The 18,278-nt window shown below is 37.5% G+C and overlaps 1 long non-coding RNA gene across 1 annotated transcript in view; it reads left to right on the forward strand.

Moving 5' to 3' along the window:
- LOC127468409 (uncharacterized) overlaps positions 1-18,278 on the forward strand; it is a 284,645-nt gene that overhangs the window by 30,912 nt on the left and 235,455 nt on the right. The window contains exon 4 of the long non-coding RNA XR_007903558.1: positions 5,523-5,587. This is a non-coding gene — a long non-coding RNA (uncharacterized LOC127468409). The remainder of the gene's footprint in view (positions 1-5,522; positions 5,588-18,278) is intronic.

Genomic DNA, 18,278 nt, shown 5'->3' on the forward strand with positions numbered 1-18,278 from the left:
ATTTTTAATTTTTTTTTTTTTTTAAGATACTTTAATTTGCAGTTATTGAATACCCAGATTGAGTAGGGTCGTTTTTTGATCTTTCAGATAAGGAATTAAAACCACTCCTTCAGAACAGAATATTTTTCAGGAGTATCTGCATCAGGTGTTCCATGTATTCTCTGAACCATATACACCCTATTTACAGTGATTTCAGAAATGTAGTCAGGAAAGTGGAAGCAATACAATGGAATGTAAGAAGAAGGAGGGGTGAGTGTGGAGGAGGGAGCCTTTTCCTAAGTACAGTTCCATGCCTGGAGAAAAGCACACTTGCACCCCTTGACTTCCACTGCCTTCCTTTGGGTGCCTGGTGACATTCCATAAGCTCACCTTAAAATCCTGGGTGCTCTGTGACTGGCTTCCCAGCAAGTCGTTTTCCATGCCATAGTGTAGCAATCATAATGAATCAAATCACTTAAATAGAACTTTTATTGTACCAATGGGAGCGAGTTACTGGCAGAGCACTCTGTGGTTGTGTTGTGTCATGAATTTATCTCCTCTACCTGAAATTATTTAGCAGACATTGATAGTTTTGTGGTCAGAAGCCAAAACCAAGCATGCTTCTGTTTTTGCTTTCTCTGATCAATAGCATTGCTTCCTCAAATGCCATTAATACTGCCTGAGTTTAGCAACCTCAGTGATTTAAAATGTTAATGATATCTGACACTCTTTACGCATATTAGCTCTCTTCCTGCCTGATAATGAACCTTCTACAGCCCTAAACTGGACTAAGAATTATTAGAGTTAAGAATTAAGAATTATTACTGTCTTCCTTCTCTGGAAAAAGTGTCTTATAAATGTGTGTTCCCCTTCGACAGGAAAAAAAAGATTTCTCTTTCTTTTTTTGTTTTGGGGAGGGGGGTTGTTTGTTTGTTTTTTGTTGTTCATTGCCAAGAATGCACTTTGAATTTTAATGGCAAACAATTTTCTAGCTGGAGATTGTGAAAATAGACATTTCTGAATGTTACTCATGCGGGTCCCAGTTCAGAGAAACATGTAAGAATATGTGCAGTCCATTTTTTTCCATCAGAAAACAAGATGTTTCATTCAGCATAATGTCTTGTGATCAGCCCTACTGGCCATGTCTGCTGTACTTCTTTGAAACACACTGTAAGAATTATGTTCCAAGATTATTCAGAAAGTATATTTAAGAAGAATTTTGGAAAGACAACAACAACAATGAAACCACCACCAACAACAACAAACCCCCAACTTGATATGCACTTTCAAACCCCCAAATTATCTTTCAATTCCAGTTACTTCCAGTTACTTAGAATTGATGGGACAGGGATAAGCAGTTAGCTGACATGTTGTTCAAAGAGTCTCTCTATGCAAACTAGGGAGGTTGATAGACATTGGGGTAACAGACCTTGTTTGTTCTGCAGGTCTCTTGCACTGAGATGATGGATGAGAGAAAAACATGACAAGGAGTTTGTGATGTGAAAGCTGAGAACAAACCAAACACATCTCAAACAAAAACCAGCAAAAGCCAATGGAAACAGCTTTTATGTTTTTTTTACAAGGGGAATTGTTCTCAAGGTTTTGATTGTCTTGGCCCACTGTGTGGACACATATTTTATAATTGCATTACCTGGGTGGACATTTCTTAGTCAGAGTGCTCTCTCCAAATTATTTTCAGTAGCTTTGGCAATGATGGCCTTACCCTGGAATCAGCATGTCCAAACAGACTGAATCTTACAGGAGCACGGAATGCAGAGGTTAAGCTTAGACAGAGCCTTGTTCATTTACCTGAGAAATTTAATTTTGGTTAACATATGTTATCATTCAAAAATGAAATAGCTATTCACAAATTCTCATTAAAACTGCTTTGAGAGATATCAGTTCTGGTTATTACAGGGGATTACTATTTGACAATTATCAAATATTAAGCCAGATTTTGTATCAACCATGTTTTTCAGTCCAAAAATAATCTCAAATATTACTAGTTCTGTCTCCTTGTGCCAGTTACCAGAGCTTTTACCCAGAAGCAGATGTTCAAGAGTATCCAGACTTGTAGCACAAAAATTGCCCTTTAGCATAAAGAATAACTGTTTAGGCAACAGTACTTGGTCAATATGGAAAAGTCCAGAGCGGGAAATACAGCAGGTACTTATAAATAAATAGTGCTGTTGTTTGAACATCAGAGCTGAATTCAGAGTTGGATTCTTGTTCCTTCCTGCTTCCAAGAGCAATGTCAGCAGGCAATATCCCTTGCAGGCAGGTCTGTGAGGATAGGAAGTGGAATGGAAAGTCATGGATCTTTATCATTAAGGTTTCCCACAATGCTATAAGGGGTGGGGAGGAGGTGGGAGAGTGAGTGGATTCCTGCTTAAATAAGCAAAGCAAAACAGAAAGAAAAACCATCTTTTTTTGAATAATTGTCCAGTGTGCATTATGAGATTACTAATTGCTCACATCTTGTATGAGTTGTGTTCTGAGGGTCAAATCTGTCTATGTCTATGTCTTCATGGTAGTCAGTGCTTGTTTAATTATTTCTTTGGAAATAACACACACCTGTGTGCCTTTTTTGGTATATTGCCTTGCTCCTGCCTTTTAATATGAGGTACTCAAATTATGTTGATGCTGTAACAAAATGTATTTTTCTACTTGGTCTATATTTTTTTTAAATAGCTCTTAATACTCAGTTTGTCTTTGTCGCTGCTACTGAGCACAGAGACAATACTTTCAGAGACCTATCTACAATGATTACAAGAGCTCTTACCTCTGTAACTGCTCAGTAGAGCCCCTTATAGAGGATGTAAAGTTGGGATTAATTGTTAATCATTTAGTAATGATCAGTTCATCTGTGGGATAATGGGCAGATACTATTACACTGGGGCTCCATGAATTTCTGATGTTGTGTATCTGAGCTGTATTTGAGGGTACGTGCTCTGTCACTGACTCTCAGTTTTTTTGTGTTGGCAGCCAAAACGTAACACATACTGCTGCTGTTTGGGTGTCATCTTGTCTCTACTTCCAGAAAGTGCTTACAATGAGTTATTTAACGTTCCTGTGTGATAAAAAATGTATGTTTGTTTCCAGCAGGGCTCTTCAATTCAACAACGCATTTTCTTCTGCAGCAAAGTTCTGGCTCAGAAGTTCCTCCCCTGCACCCAGTTTGTAGCCTCCCGTGTGTTCTGTCTCTCTGTTCCCGAGTCTTACATCACTAAAAAGTGCTTGTTTTTAGCCTGGATTATTTCAGTGTCTTTACATAAATACTGCTATGCTGACAGGTGGCAAAGTGCCACAAATCAGGGGCTGGCTTCATTTGTGTAACTGCAGTATCACTGCAAGGAGAAATTCCTAAATATCTCAGAAAACTTGGAATATCCTGACTTCATGGTGGTTGTATAGCTGGGACTTGAAACCAAAGTCTAGACTGCTGTTCTCTCCCTTGGTGTGAATTTACACTTGAGCTGCTGTTAGCTGATTGAAAGGGGAATTCTCAGCTGCTTTAGCTTGAGTTTTGGCCTTCAAATACAAATATTTGCACGCCTCTACAATTTTGCCTCAGTGGATGTCATGGGAGGGCATAGGAACAGTTTAACATGGGAAATTTCAACGGAGTTAAGATGTATCTGAAACCATAGTTCTGTGTATAAAAGTGTTCTGGCTAGTTCAGTTTCTATCTGTACAGCAAATTGGAGGAAATGTTGATGCTGACAGATCAGTGAACATCTTGCTGTTATGTATTTGGCTTCAGGAGAGTGAAGATTTCACCCTCTGTATCTCAGATGCTGTAGAAGGGTCTTCACCTCTGAGGAAACAGGAAAGGAAATGCAGATAATACAAGTGTAAGGGTACCTAAATATATTATGAACATTTTACATGCTGTTTTGCACACTGTATAAAACTGTGTGACATCTTAGTGAAAGAAAAAAGTGTCAAGACTTTCAAGCTCTGGGAGATCTTCTTCCTATATAACTCAGATATCCAACTTTCCCTTAATTAGCACAGCTTTGTATAAAAGGATACTGACCCAAAGGATCACAGCTATTCCTGTAATTTGATTATAACTGTAATGCCTGTGTGACACCTTTCTGTATATGTTATGTGTAATCCTGTGTACAGCTACAACTCTTGGAAGTTCTGTATTAAACTCAGTTCGGTGGTTACTGGTGAATGAAATTATTGGAACAATCTTGGACGAAAAAGTACATGGAAGGATTTAAGGCAGAACATGGCAAAGCAAAGGCTGCAATTATCTGCAGCTGAAAACAAGTAGCTTTTAATATGTCCATTCACCTAAGAAGGGAGGGAGAATTACAGACCACGTGCTCTTTCTCTCCCTTTTTCTATCATTTCTCTTCTTCTTTTTCCTTTATACAGTTTATCACCCATAATTTCAGGATGTGTTTTGTTTCTTTAAGCTGTTTTATCTATAGGCTTATGAGGTCAGTCATGTGTGAATTCTTTTGTTAGTCACCTCACCTTTTGCCTTGATGATAGAAAATTGATCAGGCCTAAAGTACAAGTTCAATAGACAACCCCCTTGGTCCTTTGTCTAGGAGAATAGCTACCATTGAAGGCCATGAGCAGGTTGCTATTAATATGACAGCCTGCTCTATCTCCCACTGTAATTTATAATGAAATACCTAATCTCCATTATTTTGATCCAAGCAGGCGATCCCATGAAAAAGTCTTTTCATCCAGTTCCCAATGGCAGTTACATGAGAAATGGCAAACCAATAATTTTTGTCAAGTTTTTTAAGCCAACAGAAATGCTTTTCCACTGCTACAGTTTCAAAAGGCACAGATAAAGCTCATTCACTGAGATGAATGAAAAAGCCATCTGGGGTTTTTCTTTTTGACTTCCTTTCCTTTTCTCCATCCTTGTAATCAAATTTGAGCAAAATCAAATGGGGCTTTCTATGAAAGTACCTTTTGTTGATCTGAACGAGCTGGTAATTTACAAAATACCCTTCCTTTGTGAGGAAGGCTAAAGAAAAAAAGAATCAGTAGCTTTTAAAGCTGGGCCTTGGTGGGACTCTAAATGCAGTGAAAGCAGTCTGTGTTGAGAGATTGAAATGCATTTCAAAGCCAGGCCTGAGTCAGGGTACAGGGAAGAAAAAACCTATGTGCATTTTATAAGAAGAAAAACCTGAATGGGAAGGGGAAAAGAGAGAGAGAGAGAGAGAGGAAAAAATCTGGATAATACATTAATCATTATTTTGGAAATTGTCTTCCTTACTGACACATACTGCGTAACTAGTGATTGAGAACTTGGATTTTTGTTCTATTATAGGCATCTCAACATTTGTCTGTGCTGCTTTAAAGTTTGAGAGGCAAGGATCCTTGAACACTGCTGGACTATGTTTTAAATGTGTATATATATTTTTTCAACTTTGCTTTTTGTACTTCTTTTTCTTTTTTTTTTTTTAACCTTGCCTGTGAAGTATTATGGGGAAAAATACTTGCAGGAAAGCTGAATTTGTTCTTTTTGGCATGCTAATGTTTATTTTTATTGTATTTCTGCTTACCAGATTTCCTAAGGGTAATTATTTCCCACTGACTAAGACCAAAGGACAGTGTGAACACCTAACAAATAGTAAGTTTATGCCTTGTTTCTGTTATTTGTATTTTATGATTAATGTAGAAAAGCTGAGAATGTTTGATTAATTGCAAATTCAGTATTTTAAGAATATTATACAGCTGTATGAATCTATTAATGAGAAAAATTGATGTGGTTTCATGCTTATCATGTCTGTTACTTACTATAACTGTTTAGTGAGATACAGATAAGTGCATTGTCCTGTATGGAAGATAATACAGCTTCTGAAATAAATACTAATTTACATGTCATATGCAAAGATATGAGCAAGCCTAGCCCATATTTTAATCTTTTCATATTTACAGACTTGCTTAGAATATAAAATGTTTCTCCCTTTCCACTTCTGTTTTGATTCAGGATATAAATGCTTTTGAAAAGCAGCTTTCTGGTTGCACAATATGAAATATTACCGGCAGTTTTACAGAAATGTGGGCACTCGTAGAAACTCTGGGGTTTAGTTTTATTTTTAAGAAATCTTCTTGTGCTATTTTTACCTTGGCTTGTGCTGTGTTCTGGTAGAGAGGGATGAATGTTACTGGCTAAGATCTTGTTATTGTTGCTAATGAAGCACTACTAAAACCACATTGGATTTTAAATTTTTATTTGAAAGAGGAAGCTCGGAAATAATGTAGAACTATCAACTTTCAGTTATAAGTTAAGTGAAATGCTATGAGACATGATTTGTTTTGTTTTCCTTATGCATATGTGTGGACAGTGTCATGACACCCACTTAGAAACCATACTACAGGAAAACAGGTTGGGATAAGTCTTTTGCTTTTTAACATTACCAAAATTCCCAAGTTAACCTTATGAAGTTTGAGTGTGGTTTCCCTTAATGATTATTTAACAAATAGCTTACAAGTATTTTCTTTGATGTAACCTGTCATCTGATTGAAGTGGAGAATGACAAAAAGTTACTTTTGTATCTGAATTAATTTTCCACTTCTAGTTCTTACCATCCTATTCACTTTCATTTTCCTCCAGGATTTGTTTTCTCACATGGTTTTGAGCCATTTGCTGCCTCCTAATGACTGACTTACAAAACAGCAAACATGGAAAATTTCCAAAAAAACTTTTTTGGAACTGTCACTGCTGCTTATTTTGTGATGATCTACAGCTTTTCATATGTTTGTCACTGATGAGAAATTTGTGAATTTTTTGTGACTGCTCTGTGATATTTTTAGCAGAGCATCAAATTTTCTACCCTGAGAAATACAGTAAACAGTACCTTAACGGGAAACTTTTCTAGCTCTGAGAATGGAAAGAAAGATACAAGTGGCTGACTTTGTTTGGATTGTGTCATTTAGATAATGTAAGAATCTGTGCTTTCATGGGCTTGCATACCAATGTCATATGGTGCTTATTTTGGTTAAATAATTTTCTCCTTCCCCTCCCCTGTTTAAAAATCATAATTAACCTTTTTTTGTTTTGTTTTCTGTCCTTCCTCATTTATACCTTCTTAAACTTCAAGATATAGTATTCATCAATGACTTTGTCAGATCTAATGGATTTTAATAGATTATTTAACCAAAGAAACAATAACAAAGCAAGACAGCATCCCTCATGGTCTTATTCTTGTATCAGGGCTTGTCATCTCACTATGTGCTGTTCTCACTACAGTGCAGCACAAGCTCACTCAAAAAATTTTGGGACCTAGCAAAATATAAATATTATGAATTATATGGGATATAGACAACGTAGATTTTCTCTGTGTAATCCTTCCCCTCTCATGTGGGACCTTGTAAGCAGTACAAATGACTTGAATTAGGATGAGAGTGTTGAATGGAGTTCTGACCTTACCCCCTACTATTTGCGTGTATTTGTGGGCAGTCTCTAAACTTTTCCCTCGATTGAGTTGCACTCAGTGACATCACTCCCTTTGTGGTAGAATGTTTGTAAACCACTGTAAGGTTCTGAAACATGGTTTGGATCTTACAGGAGTATCTTCAGCTATACCTGATTTCCTGCTGCTGAGTTTTATGCTCAGAACTTTCAAGCTCAAGAATGTTTTGCGTTAAACTATGATGAATTAACATAATAAATTACTAGCAGTATTTTTCTAAACTAAAGGTCCTCCATCACTTCAATCACCTGTTGGGGCCTTTTTGCAGGAGACACTCATAGTAACAAAATTCTGCTACTTTTTTTGAGAATATATATAAATGTATACGTAATTTATGTGCATAATTATGTTAGTCTTTGATTGGAATCTTTGATTTACAGGAGTTTACAGTAGTGACACAATAAAACAGGGAACTGCAGTTGTCTAATAAGTTAACAAGTTTTTCCTCTGTTAGAGAACATAATCCAGTGAAGCATAAACTGAACAAGGAAATGTAGACTATGACAGGTTAGCAACACCATGGGTGAGCTGTTGGATCTCTTGAAGCTACTGTTGAATATAAATCAATAATTCTAGTGCCCAAGGTTAAGATGTTTAATCAGGTGGTTTGGTTTTTTAATCAGACTGAATTGGATTGGGATGGGAAAAGGTTTTCAATGGAATTTTCAGTGGCCTTTTATTGTCTTAAACAGCAGGAGGTGGGGACAAAGCACAATAATTTCTGAGTCTCATGTGCTCTCTAGGCTTCTGCATTTCCTGCAAGAAACACTTTTCTTTCCAGATAAATTTTTGTTGCTGAACACTGCAGGATTACTCAGCCTTAGTGAATATACATAGCAGATTATGATGGAACTGGGTTCTCATAAAGGTAGTAAGAAAATGCAGATCTAGGCAGTCTCACAACTGGAAGGAGTCCCTTAAAGGAAAGCAAAAGGTGAAAAAGGCTACAGAAATATGTCAGAATTAGAATGAGTACAGAGTGTTAAAAAAGAGATAAGTCGGTGTTGTTGAGATAAGGAAAGGGCATTAACACTTAGATTTCCCTGGGTCCAGGCCTTTTCCTCAGGGTCCTTACCACTGTTTAGATTGACTGTCCCAGGGCTGGTTGCTGGATTTAGTTGAAAGTGATGTCTGTGTTCACATTACCTTAAAAATGGTAGTGATTTTTTAAAGTTGATTTTTCTCACTATGTTGTTACCATCAGTGTGGTGATCTTAAAAGAAGTGCTGATCTGAAACACTAATAAAGTGGGAGTTCCCACTTAGGCACTGATCTGCAGACCAGGATATGTCTGTAGTAGTGCTGGACAATCCAGTTTCAGTTTTTTCTGGTGCCAGTGTTTAGTGACATCAAGTTGGTGGGCTGGGAGTGTTGTAACATTACGTTGGAAAGTGAAGTAACATGCACAGTGTTCTCTCTTAGTCCATGAAGAATATTTTGTCTTCCCTGCCCAACTGGGAGAAAAAAGGTTCCAATGTTATTTTTGTAGTTTTGTTGGATGAGGAAGACATTTTTAAATTGATGGTTTGTTGTTTACCTGTTATTTTGTTTATTATTTAAAGAGCATAAAATCTGTGGCACGACTGGGGCTACAAGTTGTAGTCTTTTTATTTTCCTGGTTAATAAAGCAGACCTGGGAGACATTCAGAGGTATATTTGTTACTTCAACTTCTTCAAGGACTTCTGGCATACCAACAGAAACATGAAATTGTCCTCTTCTGATGATTTGTCCTTAGACTTAGAAAGCTGGCAGGTAAGGGCAGAACTACAGGAGAAAGATGTCTCGCAACACTCTCTGGAAAAGCTTGATCCGAAGTAGGGTTCAGAGGTAAAATTACTGTTTACTGCAAAGCTCCTTGCTTTGACATGGCAAGACTGCTTTTTACCTGAGAGACCTCCACTGCGATCCCTTCTAAATGATTTGGGAAGTGGAAGCTGTGCATTCATTGGCAGTATGTTGATGCTGAGGGACGTCCTTTTCAGCATCAAGTGCTTATAGTCCTTAAGATGGTATTTCTGATTTTAACTGCAGGGCATCCCTTCCACCTTACTTAAAAACATTACCCCGTGTAAAATATTTTGTTGCGATCAGTCTGTAAAAGGTGGAATATTTAGAACAGCCATAGACAGCACTGTGTGCTTCACTGGATATCACTCATTCTTCCACTGGGTATCCTGCTGACAGGGATGCCTAGTGCTCCAGACAGAGCAGTCTCATTTCCTCTGCCATGATGTGCAGACAAACCACAATGACAACTCTGCCCCTGCTGTCTTCTGAGCAGTCCAGGGTCTGCTCTCTGAAGTATTATGAACAAACATTTCCAAATGCTGACTCCTTGTTTCAAAAGAAAGTGGTTTAAATCAATTATCTTGAGTTGAGCTATGGTTAATTTGGGGTGGGGGTGAGTTATATGCTGAAAGATCCAGCATGCTATTGCTTTATCACATCCATGTTACAAGGAAAACCTGTGACATGACAGATTGCAATAGCTGTGCCTGGTCAAGGAGTTTTTTGTGATGTAAATGACTTGTAGGTGTTGTTTCTTAGCCCTGTGTAAGAGGAGCCAGGCTGAAGAGAGGCAGCAGGGAAAGTTCATCCAAGTGGCTGGAGCTCCAGTAGCCTCTTAGGCAAATAAACTCCATAACTGTGCCTAAGACAGTGGAGCTCCTCTGTGAAAGAGAGTGCACTTGGTGCTAAATTGCTGCCTTAATTCTCGGGATAGCTGTGGCTGGATTCTACTAATTCTGCAGTTCGTTGTGGCTAATTGTATAAAAACTGTATTTGGAGCCTGAGACAAAGGGTACCTGTCAAAGTAAAGGGCAAGCACAAACTCTGGTGTTGTAAAGTCCTTTCTCTGTTTCTATGTCAGATAAGCCTCGTTAGACAAAAAACCACAACTAGATTTGAGATCATAGTATGCCACGTACATTATGTATTTTATGCACATTATATACTTTATGTGCATTACTACCTCTTAGGTTCCTGTTTACAATAATCTTTATGTAAGTATTCATGGGTGGAATTGAAGTCATCAAAGTTCTAGAGTAGGAATTTATAGGGATGTTTCTTTTATTTTGAACAGAAGAATGTTATGATGTAACAGGAATGTCTCTCTTAGATTTTTTAAATTTTGTTAATTTTTTTATATCCTTTTCTACACTTTCTTTCCAGCTGTGTACACCTGAGAGCTTTCTAGGCCACTGATGGATGACTTAGACATCTGTTTATATATGCAGTAAAGACCCAGTTTATATAAGCAGTAAAGACCCAGTTCTTGACTGGAGATTCTAGTTGCTTCTGTACTTTTTTATTTGTGAAAGCAGAACAGTATTTTTATGCTAGCCTTGTGTATGTGTATAGAAATAATTCTACCAGGAAAATAATATCTGACTGGCAACCTTAAAATCAAAGCTCCTATTTCAATTTAGAAGATTAAGGAAGGAGAGCTTCACGGGCAATAACAAACTGAAGACTTTTTATCAGGCTGATACAAGCCTTCTGTGTGTTGTGGAAATGTGCTAATTACAACATGGCAGTATTTTCCTAACCTAACTGCAGATCCATGAGCTTAATCTTGTACTGTCAGTAAAATACTTTTGAATCTAGTGGGAGGTGGTGCAGCTGTGTGAAGAGCTCTTGAAATATTTGTCCACTTCTGGGACTTATGTTTGCTGTGTGAAGAGATTAAGATCATTGCTGCTCATTTTGTGGTTAGCAAGATGCTTGTTAAGAATTCTTATAATTCTTTGTTTCAGAAATAAAAATTAATGGACTAAGAAAATTAGACTAAGTTCCATCATGATTGCACTGTTGATAGATCTGACAGTGTATGATGGTATTTCTTGAGTTAGAAACCTGAATGTGGTTGAATTTCACTGACATCTGCATTCAGAAAACATAAATGTCCTTGTGCAAAAAATGCTCTTTTGCTGTTTAAGGGAGTGAATCCTTGTGAGAGCTCTGTCTGTTTTGTCAGCTCTTGCGCTGTGACGCCTCCTGTTTCCTCTGCTTGAACATCCCTGTGAGGTTTCTCTTGTAAAAGCTTTGTGGTGGAGCCCCTCTGGTGTCCATCAGAACTAATAGGTAGGTGTGACTTTTCTTGTGCATCCTGCTTCCAGTGCAAGTCAATTAGAAGCAGCAAATATGTGTGCAGCAGATATGGACTAGAGGGAAATTTGGAAATTGTTTTGTAGAACAGATATGAAGATTATATAGTATATGTAAAGTGTTATGGTGTTTGAGAGCAGGGAAAAATTAAGCGACAGAAACTGTTATCTAGAAATTTTTCCCCTTTGAAATGCACATGGCAATGGGCTGAAGTCTCATTTTGGTTTTGTATAAATTTCTGGAAGAATTTCAACTTAAAAATGTTGCAAAATCGAAGTTGTTTTCTTTTTTTCAATTAAATATATTTGTCTCCATTTATGGAAAAAGCATATCCTGTATGTGCAAGAGAATGTATGGGGGGATTGATAACATACGAAAGTGAATGTAGGAAATTGTTGAGTCAATGTAAACCCTGAATGGCTTTGTAGCAGAGGGTGAAGTTAAAATGTACTTGGTTTAAAACAGAATATGCAACATCTTTTTTTGCTTGCTTTCAGGAACTTGCTGTGTAAATTCACCCTATTACAGATAAATGAAAGAGAGAAGTTATGAAATGAAAAGTAGCTGTAATACACAGATTGAATGTTTGGGTGGGAGTGAAAGTAGGAGTTACTGGGTTGGAACAGATTCCTTAAGACCTGTCACATCATACTATTAAAATAAAGAGTTAGACATAGTAATTTTAAAGGGATATTGTGTAAAAGTTGGGAGATATTAATGCAATAAAATACATTGATGGATTCCAAACTTACAGTTGGTTATGCGTATTATACTTACATTATAACTGTAGATAGCAAGTACTTGCTGTGTACTGGATTGCTTATGAAGGGAAAGATTACAGTGTATTAGAAAACTTTGATTCCATCAGCTCCCTCTGTGTGTGCTTTGCAATTTCATAAGGTGGCTCCTGTAATGGATTGATTTTTGATCAAATTTGTGATATAATCAAAGTCCATCAGAAAGGTCATAAATGCTTTCATATTTTATATTCTTGGCAGCTGCATTCCTCATATGAGAAGGCCAAAAGATGGAGAAATTGCATCAGTTTCTTTTGTTCTGCCACAGACATCTTAATAGCCATTCACTCCATCTACTTGTTTTCCAATGATAACTAGTCTTATACTGGTAGTATTTTGATAATAAGTAAAGTATTTTAAAAGTACTTACACCCTATGGATAAGTGAATTCCATAAATCATCAAGATTTTTGATACAGCAGAATATAAAACTGTATAGTGTGTTTCCACAGCCAGGCATGTTTGTTACTACCTGGTTCCCCACACTGTCTGGGCACCTCACTAGCTATACCTATACTTGCAGTGCCCTGCCTTCCATTTTACTGTGGAGTCCTTGGATGTAGAAACTAGTTTGGTATTTTTTTCTTAGGGTATCATGAAACATCTGGGGAGAGTAATGAATTGAACTCACCCTCCTAGCACTAAATTCTGATCCAGTCTTCCTTTGTCTTCCATGAAGAGCCCATCTCAGGCTCCCACTGAGGTATTGGAAGATCTCTGCTGACAGTACAATTTGGGGTTGGTAAGTCCCATTTGTTGTGTGTAAAGAAGTAAAGAACTGGGAAGAAACAAGAAGCCTGGATTTTCTAGTATATCATTAAGGTGGTGCAACATGCATTGAAAAGTATATCTGAATTTTAAAGCAGTATCTCTTGCTTGTTCTTCCATTTGTTCACTGTTTTACAAACTATATCAAGGAAAAAACCTGCTTTAAAAATCCCTTTTTTAAGAAAAGAAGAAGAGAGATGCTTTTTAAATGAATGTGAAGGTTATGATATATATTTAACAAAGCTTGGGAACTTGGAAGTGTAGACAGCCATTGTCTTGTCTTAACCCAGAGGTGTGAGTAAAGGATACAGTGTCAGATGTAACTTTCAATTTTCCTGGCTTCTGTCACTTCACGTCACAACCTTAGCATTAGTAATATACATTTTTTTTGTTGAGGAACAATAGCTAAAAATGTATTTTGACTAGTAAAATTAAGAAGATGACACGTAAATCATAGAAGTTCACTGTGCAATAGTAATGTGTGTCATTTTTTTTGGTACAAGTATAATTCTGAGTACATGGTAACTACTATCTATAGCTACAGAAATATCACCACCTCCTGCCTTTTGGCAAGAAACTGTATTTTAAGTTTTATATATAGATTTCACAATGACAGAGAGGGAAAAACTTTTAGCTGAGCATTATACTTTAGTGCAGAGCAAGAACTAAATATAGTCACCGTGTCATCACAGCAAGGTTGCTTTTTGGCAAAAAAACATAAAATAAAACAGAAGATATGTACATTACTGCTGTTACACAGTCATTAGAGATAAATGAAGATGGATACAGAAACAACTGATTACAGGAGATCCTGTCATGGGTGAAAACAATTGAACCTGAGCAATGTCCTTTCAACCAGTAGGACCTGTTTTGTTAACTATCAAGTTCTAATTAATCTCATTTTAATTGAGGTTGGAGCAAGCTCTGAGATTTCAGACTGTGAGACCAATGCACACTCTAATCTTAACTAGCCAAAAGAGTGCTTCTGGCTACTTCTTCCTTGAGTGTAGCAGCTCTTCAGGCCTGTTAACAAGACTTCTATACTTGCCCCTAAAGATTTAGGAACTGAATCCATTTGCAAAGGAAGGAGAGAGCAGAAGGAATGTAGTAGTTCAAGATGGCTGCTCCATTCTTCAGGTCTATGCTAATCTCCATCTTTTCTGTCTTCTCTGTCTCCCTTTGAGTATCAAGAGGAGGAAGAGTCTTGAGTACTGAAATCACAGTTTCCATACAGCTCCAGGAAGGACAAATACAACTATGGGAAAAATGATTAATTCTGGGGGCTGGGTGAAGGTGGCTAATAGGGAAAGGGGAGAAACTGAGCTGTTTCTGGGCAGGAAGAATGACAGGCATTATTGAATATAGGATTTAGAATGGTTTTTTGGACTCCAAGCCCCAAATAGCCTACAAGTGCAGGTCACTTAGGAGCTTGTGCAGAGCTCAGTTCAAGCAGGAGAACTGGACAGTGTCAGTTATGTGTTTTTTCACAAAAGCATTGCTGCTTGGCAAAAGCAAGAATAACCCATTATAAACTGGATTTTTATTTTAATTGAGTTTTTTTTTTTTAATTTGTGGGCTAGTTGAGCTACGATATAGAACAGCTGAGTCAAGTCCTGAAAGTCAATTTTGGCCTGTCCTGTTCCTATTAGGATTCAGTCAGGGAGTAAACTTTCACTGTGAGATTCAGGAACTGATCTGCCCCTCCCAAACCAGGGCTTTCCCCTTGCATAGAAAGAATCCCATTTGCTGAATCATGATGTGTTTGCAAAATAGGGCAATTTAAATTTAAAAGGGTTGTACTGACAGCTAGAATATCACGAGGTGATTATAGACCCTTCATCTGGCATATTAGAGGGTAAATCTCCTCAAACAAATAGTGAGTACTTTTAAAAAATCTGGATGGGGCTCTAAAAAAGGAGCATTACCACCTCTAGCACCATCTTGTGTTTTCTCTTAAAATGAAAGTGGAGAAGGGTCTTGAACTCCATCACAAAGTACAGCGACTGTCCTGTAAGTTTGTTAGTCACTGTCTGAACATGCCATTGACTAGCATGAGGATTTAAGCAGAAAGTTATTTAGGCAGGATCCTTATTTGGCCTACTGTGAAATAAGTAAAGACCTCCTACCCTGATTTGATTTGTGAGGAATAAGGGATGATTCGCCAAGCTCAGGGAAAAAATGCTGGCAACTCTTCTGCAGGTTTTAGTTGTATGACATTTAAATTACATGTAATCCCTCTCTGAGATTTGGTCCTTTTGTGGATCTGGACCCTAGTACTTGGTTGTGGTGTGGTTTTGTTTGGGGTTTTATTGTTGTTGTTTTGTTTCGTTCACCAAGACTCAAATTCACAAAAATATTTGCATGCTTAACTCTCATTTTCATAAATATATAATTAACTTTGTAGATCTGGTCCTAAGAGCCTGATCCTGTAAGAATCATGACATATCGTAGCACTGATGCTGAAGCCAGTGGAGTTTTCATATGTGGAGTAGAATAAGGTCACATACAATGTAGATAGTCTGTCCTGTATGTGAGATCAGGAATCACCATGGTTACTTATCCGGTATTTGCCGTGCGCTCTCTTGTGCTCTCTCTCTCTTTCTTTTTATTTATTTATTTATTTAATTACATTTTTGTAGCACACAGAAAGCAGATACTAAATCTGCAGCGTAAAACAATTTTCTTTGTGAAATAGTGGCAGGAGCCTTTTGAATGTTTGCTGCTTTGCAGCAGTGATGTGACCATCAGTGTCAGGGAGCGGTGGCTGATGCCGTGAGCTGGAACTGCTGCTGGTCAGCCAGAGTGTGGTTCTTGGCCTGGACATCCCTGCTTGTCAAAGGAGAATCATTTGCTTTATTAATATAAAATAGTTATAGTCTGCATCACCATTTCTGTCCTATTATGGGATTGTACATTTCCTACAACAGTGGCAGCTCTCTGGAGGTTAAGTTTTGCACAACTGCAGGTAGGAGTTTCTGTTTAGTGCTTGAAGAGAGAGTCTTTCAGGAGTGATTTGGTGGTCCTATTTATGAGCCACTTGTCCTGATGTCTGTCACTTAGCATTTCAGTGCTTTTGGTGCTGCTCAATGATAAAGTATTAGCAGTGCAATCCAACTCCACAAATATATTTATATATATAATTTTAGGACTGAACATTAAAGAATCAAGCCTAAGATTTTTTTTCAAGTAGAATAAATATTCTTGTTCATCAAATATATCCTCCTGTTTCTTGATCATGTCACAGTGACAATGAGGGGTGGGCAAACAGCCATGGGAGCTTGTCATTATGTAGAGGAGATTGTTCTGCAATTAAGTTACTAGTAGGTCAAATAATATTTTATTTTCTAATTTCGGTTTTTAAACACCAAAGCACTCATGTGAATCTGTGGAAAGTTAGGCACCAAATTAAGAGTTGAACTGCCTTTTCATGTGCAGAAAATAGAGCTGTTTCAAGCATTTCTGAGGGTGTAGATGATAAATACTGCTTTTCTAGTGGCATCTGAGCTTAGTTTGGTGATATGTGCTTGTTCTTAACACGTGGGATTGTGGGTGACCTTGCTTTTCTTGACTATAGCCTTGAGGGACAGGCTGATACTGTGGTGTATTTTGGGAACTATTCTTCCCTGCATACAAATAGATATACTACTGCTACTGTGCTGTTCTAGTCTACTTAGCTTTCTTACTTGCTGCAGCTAAAATATTCACTTATACTACTGCATTTATAATATAGGCTTGCCAGTTAAAAAAAAAAGAAAAGGAAGCCAAGACATTGTAACAAGCCGAAAGGAAAGGAAAGTTAGTGGGAGGAAAGTTGTTCAGCTGAAAAATAGAAGCTGCTTTTTCTTTTCCCCCAATGCTTTGGAGCAGATTTTGAGCAGTGCTTGTTAAGGAAAGAGGATAGTCATGTAAAATAGAAGGTAGGATTTTTAATAAGGAAAGTAATGATGGAAAACAACCAATAGGAACATGGGCAGGTAAAGAATAATTAGAGATCATCTTTAAATAGCATGAGAGTAAGAATTTTTTGCTCTGCTCACATCATTCTGTGTTGTGCCTTTTGCTGGGATTTTACACATTAGGATTGCCACGTATTGCTTAGTATTGTTAATACGCAAAATCCTGGCAAAAGGTTGACATTGTAATGGCTCTAAAGGACCCATTTCAATGTAAATCCTAAGGGTCTATCAATGTGCAGGGGATTTATGTGGGTGAGTCCCATTAATGGTAATGGGACTTATGTGCGTAAATCTCTTCTGCATTGATGGGAAAATAGACTCCTTAGTATGCAAAGTCTCATTTGAAATCAAAGAGCATTTGCATAAGATCCATACATAGCTTGGAACTCTGTGTGTTAAAAACAGTATGAAAGGAACATAATACACCTTAACCTCTTCAGTGGATAAATACTAGTGTAAAAAGAATATTTTGATATTATGTATTTTATTTTTAAAAACTGCAACAATATTTACATCCAGTGATTAGAAACCAAAATAATTGTCTTTTTATTATTGTGGATGATTGATTTTTACATGGAGTGTAGTTGAACAAAATAATTATGTATCATTGTGGAAATTTTGTGCCGAGCTTGTCCTAACTTTCTGCATGAAATACTTAATTTCGGACGACTTGGAGTTCAAGCAGAACCAAGATTTACCCTGGAACTGAGAGGTGTCTCCAGTGGCTGCCACCAAGTGTCGCTGTTGGCAAGAGCAAAGTTAAGCCGCGTCCGGCGCAGCTCGGGGAGAGTTAAAATATTTTGGAGGGAATGTACTTCTTTAATCTCCTCCTTGTAATACACAGGTGTTTGTTTTGTTAAGCTGTTTAATATATATTGCTTACCTCAGGGAGGCTCAAATGGACGTGACTGTGTTGCAACAAAATGTTGTTATTGCTTGGAGAATGTCTGAAATGTTGATGGTCTACTTTAGTCTTTGCTGTCTGGCATCCAGATTCACAGTATTACTTTTAAAGCTAACTCTGAGCAAAACCAGTTTAATTATTTTGCTATTTCTGTGTTTTTGAAGTGAGTGAAGGAGAAGATGATCTTGATTTTGCTGATGCAGGCAAGAAGTGGCCTGCAGAATGGTTTGTCGTTGGTTTTTTTTCAATCAGAAAAGGAGGAGCCTGGATGTAGGTAGCAATTTAAGGAGAGAGTTTTGAGTATGTGTGGCTG

The sequence above is a fragment of the Manacus candei genome, unplaced genomic scaffold (assembly GCF_025592945.1).
Source record: "Manacus candei isolate 608988 ecotype Guabito, Panama unplaced genomic scaffold, ASM2559294v1 h1tg000015l, whole genome shotgun sequence".
NCBI classification, from domain to species: domain Eukaryota; kingdom Metazoa; phylum Chordata; class Aves; order Passeriformes; family Pipridae; genus Manacus; species Manacus candei.